Genomic DNA, 8,582 nt, shown 5'->3' on the forward strand with positions numbered 1-8,582 from the left:
AGAAGACCCTCCATAATATTCTTAGCGCGGCGTAAACCAAATGGAATTCTGCATTCCGTCAATGGTTTCGCGCAGATCAAAGGCCTTTGGACACAACACAGACTTTCGCGGGTCGACGAAAGCGAAATGACACATGTCGTTCCATTTCCAAACGTTTCCTGTTCCGTTTTCACAAAAATTACTAACACTTGCTGACAAAAACCAATTTCGACGGTGACAGCTGCAACTTTTAAAAATAAAATCGTTCCATTTTTGTAAAGCGAAACCGCTGCAGACTTCCACAAATTCACTGCACTACGAGTTCTCTCTGCGAAATATCAAACCTAATGGGTTTTTAGCAACAAACAAAAAGTAACCAATAATGGGACCGTAATGTTTTCGAGCGCCCGAGATGAGTCCTGTAACAGCGTCAGTCTAACGCAAGTATATCGCGGCTACTGACGGGAGATGTATTCACAAAATACAAGCTTTTTCGGGGAAGTTGTGGCGTTTAATTATAGTACACGATGAAATGCTGATAGGAAACGCTAATTCAGCAGATAAATTCATCATTCAAGGTGATGAGACGATGGACAAAGACAGAGAGAAGTATAAAAGGGATATAAACGCAGATATAAATAAATAAATAAATAAATATATTAGGACAAATCACACAGATTGAGCTAGACCCAAAGTAAGTTCGAGACTTGTGTTATGGGATACTTACTCAACGATACTACATTCTATAACAAATACATATATAGATAAACATCCAAGACACGGGCTAATCAGAAAAAGATCATGACCAGAGCGGGATTCGAACCCGGGACCTCTCGGTTCAGAGGCAAGCACTTTACCACTGCGCCACCGAGGTCGTCGTCAGATCTACTAGATTTACATGGATTAGAAAAGTAATAAGAATAGAATGCCACTTTGAGATTCCCGATTCAAGTTATCAGAAACCATTTTATTAATATGTATCGATTATGTCATGCAACGGAGCACCAGTGTGACAAGTATATTTTAAAAAATCTATGGAAAATCCTCCTAAGGGAATCCTTAAAGGGGACGAGATAGACAAAATGAATACGCCTACTGTCGTCAATGTAAGAACAAAAGGGGCGTATTTGCAATGATTTTGGAGAATTTGATGTGCTTATGAAAATTTTAAGGTTATTTATTACGCGCATCCCCGAGCTTCGCGGCGTCATAGTTCCGAACACAACCGGGAATGTTCGCATGTTCCCTGAAGAGAGAGATGAGATGATGAATGATGAAAGATGTGGTTTAGGCAGTATTCGGCACTTTTATTCATCAGAGATGATAAAAAAAAAAACCTCAATTATGCACTTAACGCATTTATCAGTTGGCATCTACGATTGGTGGGATAGTTTATCTGAACTTTTAGAATATACTACGCAATAATTCAATCGTTGACACTTCTCTCCTGTGAGTTTGGCAATCGTCGTCTTTATTTAAACATTTCGATTTTAATTCTTTCGACTGTATTCAGACAAAAAACAAATGAAAATGTATAAACGCAACAATAAGCGAAGGAAATTAAGAATTTAAGTTTTTCTACATAAATATACTAAGTAGGTACATGTCAATAAGTATCATACTTTCTTGGATTTAATTTTAGAATGATTTTTTTTTCAGTTGTTCTAAGATCAAACTTGGCAGTTCAGCAAGATTTTGAAAATTCATTGCGTGCTTGCGTGGAATTCATGCGCCATTTCCCCTAGCGGATTGGCTGCCCTGCATGAGCTATAGATAAGAAAAGTGAGGACATAGATAAGATAGAAAAGAGAAAGCAAAGGCGCGGCAAACCTCTGAAAAGGATTTGTTTAATTTTGAAAGTATTGATTTTGCAACAAATTAATCTATTCGATAGCCTTGACAAACTGCGCATATAAATAGAACGGTGAGTCAGAAAAAAGTCGAGGTTTTTTCTGAGGATTAAGATTTGACCTGTAAGTAAGGATATTTTATGTTCTTGAATTCGACAAACGATAAATTTGTATTAATACGGTGATGTCATTCTTTTAAAAAATAATTTTGGACAGACAAAACATTGAGCTGGTATAAATAATTGGCTTATAATTTATTTACAGATATGTTCAATTTGAGAGGAAATTAAAGGTGCTTATCAAGAACAGAGGGTAACCCAAGTGAGGTGGACGGATGGCATCAAAGAATAAAAGTTATGGATGGAGTTAACATACTTTGCCGACCCAATATCAGTGGAAATAAGGTCAAGAAGATGTTCAAATTTACTAGGCAAATTCGAGCTTTGCCAACATTTGTTTTTAAAAAAATTTGTTGAAATTTTATAGCTGCATTTCGATCTCCTATGTCAGGAGCTACAATGTCACATAAAAAATAAAACAATGACTGAAAGAAAAAGTCTATCTCTTCAAGAATTAGGTTTCACAATAAAAAGAAAAAGAAAATCGTATATTGTAAACCGCCCGCCAAGTTTGCTCATCGCAAAAGCGGTCAAGGTCTAGATTTTCTTGAGATTCATATTAACATATCTGAATATGCAGGTGGGTGTACACACAACACATTGCATATGGCTGTCTGTATTGACGACAGAAAGGTTTTTGCTTAAAACTGCTTATTATAATACAGACCATAGATCAACGAAAAACGACCATACATTTAGAAAGGACCATAAATTTTCTTGCATATATATTTTTTTCGGGTATGCAGAGTTTTGATATGAATAGATAAATAACATCTTTCGATGCGTTTTGACTAACGAATTTATATCTCAATCACTAATATTGATAATCATCAATCAATATTAATAATCATGTGTCATCTAAGTAGACAGATCAGTGATCAAGCCCTGAGAACTTCACTATTTTTACTGGTTATAATATGCAGGTTATAGATTTAATTTTAATGCATTCATTAATCATACATTTATGATTATGACTGCCATTACTTAAATTACCGAAGTTGGAAATTACACAAAACCTAATAAACCAGATGTCTTGTCGAATTTGTTTTTTTTTTTTACCGGATACTCAACATTTTATCAGCGAAAGAAAATCCAAAAACTGTTTACCCCGGACATATTTCAAAAAGCCTGTCCAAGTAGGACAAATCCAGACTAATCGGGCAGGGATGGCAAGCTTATGTATTATTGACATTTAAAAAAAATTGCAAATATTTGAATTTTTTCAAAACGCATGAAGTACAATCAATATAAGAAATTTGGTTTTTAGGCTTAGTTTATCCTCGGAGGCCCATACAAAAATAAATAACAGATGAAGTTATTTATAGCCCATGCAGCGCCAAGACTTTATTACTGTATTTTATTGTCTATGCGCTATGCAGTTTTTACTTGTGCAAGATTGGACCATAGCCAAATAGACATGAGTGCGATGACCGCACTCTTTTTTTTTTTCATGTCTGGCGAAGACTTGCGACACACTCATAATAGAACTAAAGATAGCGTGCTTGGTTCAAAGTTTAAAATCATTTGTACATTGATTAATGATCTTTTGAATGACAATGGCGAGGTTCAATAAAATAAAGAATATAAATAGGCAATTTTGTTTTGCAATCCACTTAAAACCAAAAGAAATATCGGACATATTATTTATGTGATGTGTGATGATAAAATGTTTTCTTTTAGTTATGCAGTGCCTAATTAAAAGAAAACATTTTATCAAAATACGCCAGGATAAATTATATTTAGAATAATTTTGATTAAAACCTGTTCACGCAAATAAATACCTATTAACCAATCAATCAGAATTTTCTATAATCTAACCCTGTTATTCATAAAAAAGTCAAGCACTATCGCACTTCATCATATTGATATGCCATGAACAGAAAAACATATTTTAGCTTAATACTTTAATTTTAACTTTTTTATGAATAACATGCGGATGTAGAATATTGGGCCAGCGTTCGCTTTTGTTTCTTGAAACTAGATCACTCCTTGAATCTAGACCACAAAATATTCATACTAAAGACATAATTAACTACCGCAAAACCACAATTATCTACTCGTATATACACGTCAAACATAAAATTATTTAATAATATTTTTATCACAAAAAATAAAATAAATAACAAAAACAAGCACAGAAACTATTAGCACTGGCCAAAAAGTTCTTATTTAAAAAAAAAAAAGAGTTATTTTCTCTAATTTCAAATCTGATGCACGAACCGCATCTTCCGTTTCACGCAGCTCACTGGTCGAAAAGTGATGTGGCGCGAAATGATGGCTGGTACAATAAAAGGTAATGCTATAAATTGAGATTCAAACTGTGTGCTTCGTCCAAAACGGCTCTAGCCGTTGGAATGTATAAGGTGCTAAAGAGGTCAATGGATAAATAATCGATCGATCAATTATGGACTATAGAAGGCGCTACTTTTCTAATCATGATCACAAACGATGACAATAACAAGATATTTTAGAACAATGTAATTTTTGTCACAAGCTTTTATTATTGTCAGTTAGATCTTGCTGCATTCAACGCGTGGCAGTAAACCGTTGAGAAGCTGGCCGGGTGCAGATCCTGGGTGCACCACCAGTGTATGCTTATCACAATAATGCATTGTCATGGAAAGTCTATAGGACAAGGGCAGAAACTTCGGTAATACTGGTGAAACAAAATTTTACGAAATGGTGTTCCGTTTCCATAACGAAGTTGATATAACATTTAATTTGTTATTAAAATACTTATCTATACTATTATTATAAAGACGTAAGCGTTTGTGAGTTTGTATGTTTGAGGCGGATAATCTCCGAAACTACCGAACCGATTTCAAAATTCTTTCACAATTAGAAAGGTACATTATCTATATATTTTATCTCAAAAATCCCACGGGAGCGGCTGCGAAGCCACGGGCAACAACTAGTCAATAATATATACGGAGACATAAGATATATATGACAATAATCTTCCGACTTTCTCCTATTTTTTCCAAGTCATGTTTTCTAATTCGAATTTCGCTTGCACTAATGAGACCTCTAACGACATCATATCTAACGTAAAAGTCGCTCAAGGGAGTTGGAAAACTTGGTGGAGTAGGCAGAACGATGGGTTAGCAATAGTGATGCGCCGAATAGTAATTTCACCAATAACCGAATACCGGTTTACCGTTTACGGGTGGTTCGCAGAGCGTTTCGACCGCTGCAGTCGTGCTCAAATTTTAATTTTTCAAATTTTGACAAAGAAAAGAATGAGTTTTACTAATATGACTTTACATAACTACTCTGTACTGTAGTCATGTAAATTTTATGAATGATTAATTTTAAAAATGATTCCTTCCTCTGCGAAGCACCCTCGAACTATTAACTAGGTATTTCATTGTTTTGCTAGGTTCTAACGTATACGATAAGTTTTGCTTCTGTCTACGTGACGACCACTTTAAGTGTGTAGTAGACACAAAAATCAATACACAAAAAATATAAGCGAATTTCACTCTTACCACAAATAATTTTAAAGGAAACCCCAAAGGTCCATCTTAGAACGCCTACACAAAGTGTGAATCATAAAAATATTTATTACATTATTTCCCAAAGCTTTAATAACAATGTGCAGCTATCAACATAGGTACCTATATAAAGTAAAACTGCGTGTCGATTTATCGAAGTGTCACATCAACCGCCCATGTTAGGTGTGGTTGATGGAGCCTTTCCCGCCTACATGACGTCAACCCATGGATATAGGAATGCGCCAACCGTAATAATAAGGATAAATTTTTAAATTTGTTGACTGTTTGTTCTCAATATTTATTTAGTTTTTTTTTCGATATTTGATAAAATAAAATCACGCAAGCATGATTGATTGTGGATTTATGTGGAATAAGATATGTCTCTTATGAAAAACCGAAGCAGACAGATGAATTTTGTTATGGTTATTAACATTCTAGAAATATTCAATCAACTTTATTTTCTTTACTAAAGCAATTTAAAGCAAAAAATTTATAATTCCATATGACCTAGATCCTACCATCTTAAGAGTATTACATTCTAGGATGTGACATAACAAACTAATTTTCTATTTGCAAACTGACATGTGAGCATTCCATTCAACTATGAATGCATTTAACAAACAAATCATGTTATCTCTAGTAGTCTCATAGTCTTGAACTATGTTATCTGCAGAATGTGTCTTCAATGAATTTGTCGAGGATGGATTAGGTCATAGCTCAAATATCTCATCTTAATTAATCTTGGAAACTACAAAGTTGTTGGAAAAAAATTTTGAAATAATGAACATTTTCCTATCTAATTTTCCTATCTAATGTGTAGTACAAGACTGGAAGAACTTGTGATTTGTGATGTGACTGTGGCACAGGTCAAGACCCACTCTTCTTGAAAAAGGTCTACTACTCAACTAAAAGTATAGTAAGGGTTCCCGCTCTGGCTTCATATGGTATGGGTGCAATATGCATATTATATACATGCATATTGCATACAAACCTTCCTCTTGAACCACTCTATCTATTAAAAAACCCACATTAAAATTTGTGGTGTAGTTTTAAAGATCTAATCATATACAGACATACAGAAGGAAGCAACTTTGTCTTATACTATGTAATAATAAATTTATATTCTTATTCATTAACTGTTGCCTGCAGCCCCACAGTAGACTATGATGGACCGTGAAGTTGTTAATTATCTATCCCAATTGCTGTTACCTGCAGCCCTGCTCATGTTTGACCGTGAAGTTGTAAACTATCCCCAATTGTTATAAAAATCAGCCCAGCAGTTTAGCTATGATATTTTTATATATATTTCTTTAATGAGTAGGTACATTATTACATTATAATTTATTAGACAACTTTGACAATAACATTAATTTAAACAAATACAAAACCACTTAAAGAAAAATATGCGAAGTAGTTAGTAAAAAAAATAGTTAAAAATATTATTATGTTATTCATAGGTGTGCTGCAATATTCAAAGAACATTAATTGCTAGAAGTTTGGTTTTAAATTATTTTTGTAAAAAGGAAGAATTGGTTTTTAATGGATGTAATTTATTATATTTTTGCCATAAATACAACAACTTAATGTATCTTGGATACAATAATATTAGTAACCAATCCAATGGGTGGGCCCAATTTAAAAAATATATATTTATAACAAAAACATAACAAAAGACGCACACGGTACGCACTTTACTACGCTATAATCAGATATAAAATTAAAATAATTTTTCAAATACAGAAAAGGCCAAAAGAATAGAAACATCATATCGATTTAATTATTTAAAATTGGAATTATTGATGCACTCACCTTATGCAGGCAAAGATGTATTTTGCGACGCGCAATAGGATCACAATATGTACACAACAGTTTTATATGAATATTAATTCAAGGTGCACTTTATCACATCACCATATTTTAATTACAACTTACGAAAGATTTAATAAAAGTAAACACGTCGTTGTTTACGCATAAAGCTTGCGATTGTCATTTGTTTTGTTTTGTCAATTGGATTGAAATTGATTGATTGGGAAACGGAGCGAGCGGTGCGGCCCGATTGGCGACCGCGTATTTTTATAGATGGCAATATAATTTCAAATATTTTTAATGAAAATAATAGACGTAAAAATATTGTTGAATATATTTAAAATAGGTACTTATTAATTAAAATTGCATCATGATTATGTACATTTTATCGTCTATTCAAGCTTGACCAATGCTGGCAACATAAAAAATACTTTGGCGGGATCTTTGAATTATATAAAAATAGTAAATTACCCAAGTACTAAAAAATAAATACGTAATAATTGCTATGGCATATATGTAACCACCTACTTACTAATATTATAAATGCGAATGTTTGTGAGGATGTATGTTTCTTACTATTTCATTCAAAATCTACTGGACAGATTGTTATTAAATTTGGTACACGGGTAGAATATAACCTGGAATAACACATAGGGTACTTTCGTATTCCCACAAGAGTGAAGTTCGGGGCGGCGACTTTTCTTGGAAACATTTATGGAGTGCCTTCACCATTTCCGTAGGTACGAAGTTTTCCTTCACTGGCAGTCTATGTTAACATATAGGAGATTAATATTCAAACTCATGTAGCAGGTACAAATATAATTCAAACCTAGGCCCGTCTGATCACACTCCAGCCATTACCACACCCAATCCAAACAATGCTTTTTGAAAGGACAAACACTTTCACATTTATAATATTCGTGTGGTTAGAAAACGATAAGTTGAATACGTATAGTTTTATATTAGGGAATAAAAAAGTTCAAAAATCAAAATTAAACCATATCGTTTGCACCAGAGGTAGACCTTGGCACAAAGGTCGTCTGCACGAGTACCTCACTCTCATCTACTTCAGCCAAACAGCAGCGCTTGCATAGTGTTCCGGTTTGAAGGCGGTGTGAATACAGGGTGCTGTGGACAAAGATCCTAGGGCACGACTTCGTGTTCTACTTATACAACGCGCGTGTGACACCCTGGTGTTGTAGGCGTTGATAGGCTGCGGTGACCACTTACTATGAAGTGGGCCACATGCTCGTTCCGTAGTATATCCTAATCCTAACTAATATTATAAATGCGAAAGTATGTTTGTTACATCTTCACGCCTCAACCAATCTTCT

The 8,582-nt window shown here is 34.1% G+C and overlaps 1 protein-coding gene across 2 annotated transcripts in view; it reads right to left on the minus strand.

The window, feature by feature from the left end:
• vlc (vulcan) overlaps positions 1 to 7,480 on the minus strand; it is a 36,974-nt gene extending 29,494 nt beyond the window's left edge. Inside the window, exon 1 of one of the 2 annotated variants that reach the window (XM_064436864.1) lies at positions 7,252 to 7,480. The gene's annotated coding sequence lies outside the window, so the exon portion shown is untranslated. Of the gene's footprint in view, positions 1 to 368; positions 441 to 7,251 lie in introns of those variants that run through there. The other variant, XM_053765261.1, reaches the window with a different exon arrangement.
• Between the last annotated feature and the right edge of the window lie 1,102 nt (positions 7,481 to 8,582).

Source organism: Plodia interpunctella, chromosome 27, assembly GCF_027563975.2.
Source record: "Plodia interpunctella isolate USDA-ARS_2022_Savannah chromosome 27, ilPloInte3.2, whole genome shotgun sequence".
Lineage (NCBI taxonomy): Eukaryota > Metazoa > Arthropoda > Insecta > Lepidoptera > Pyralidae > Plodia > Plodia interpunctella.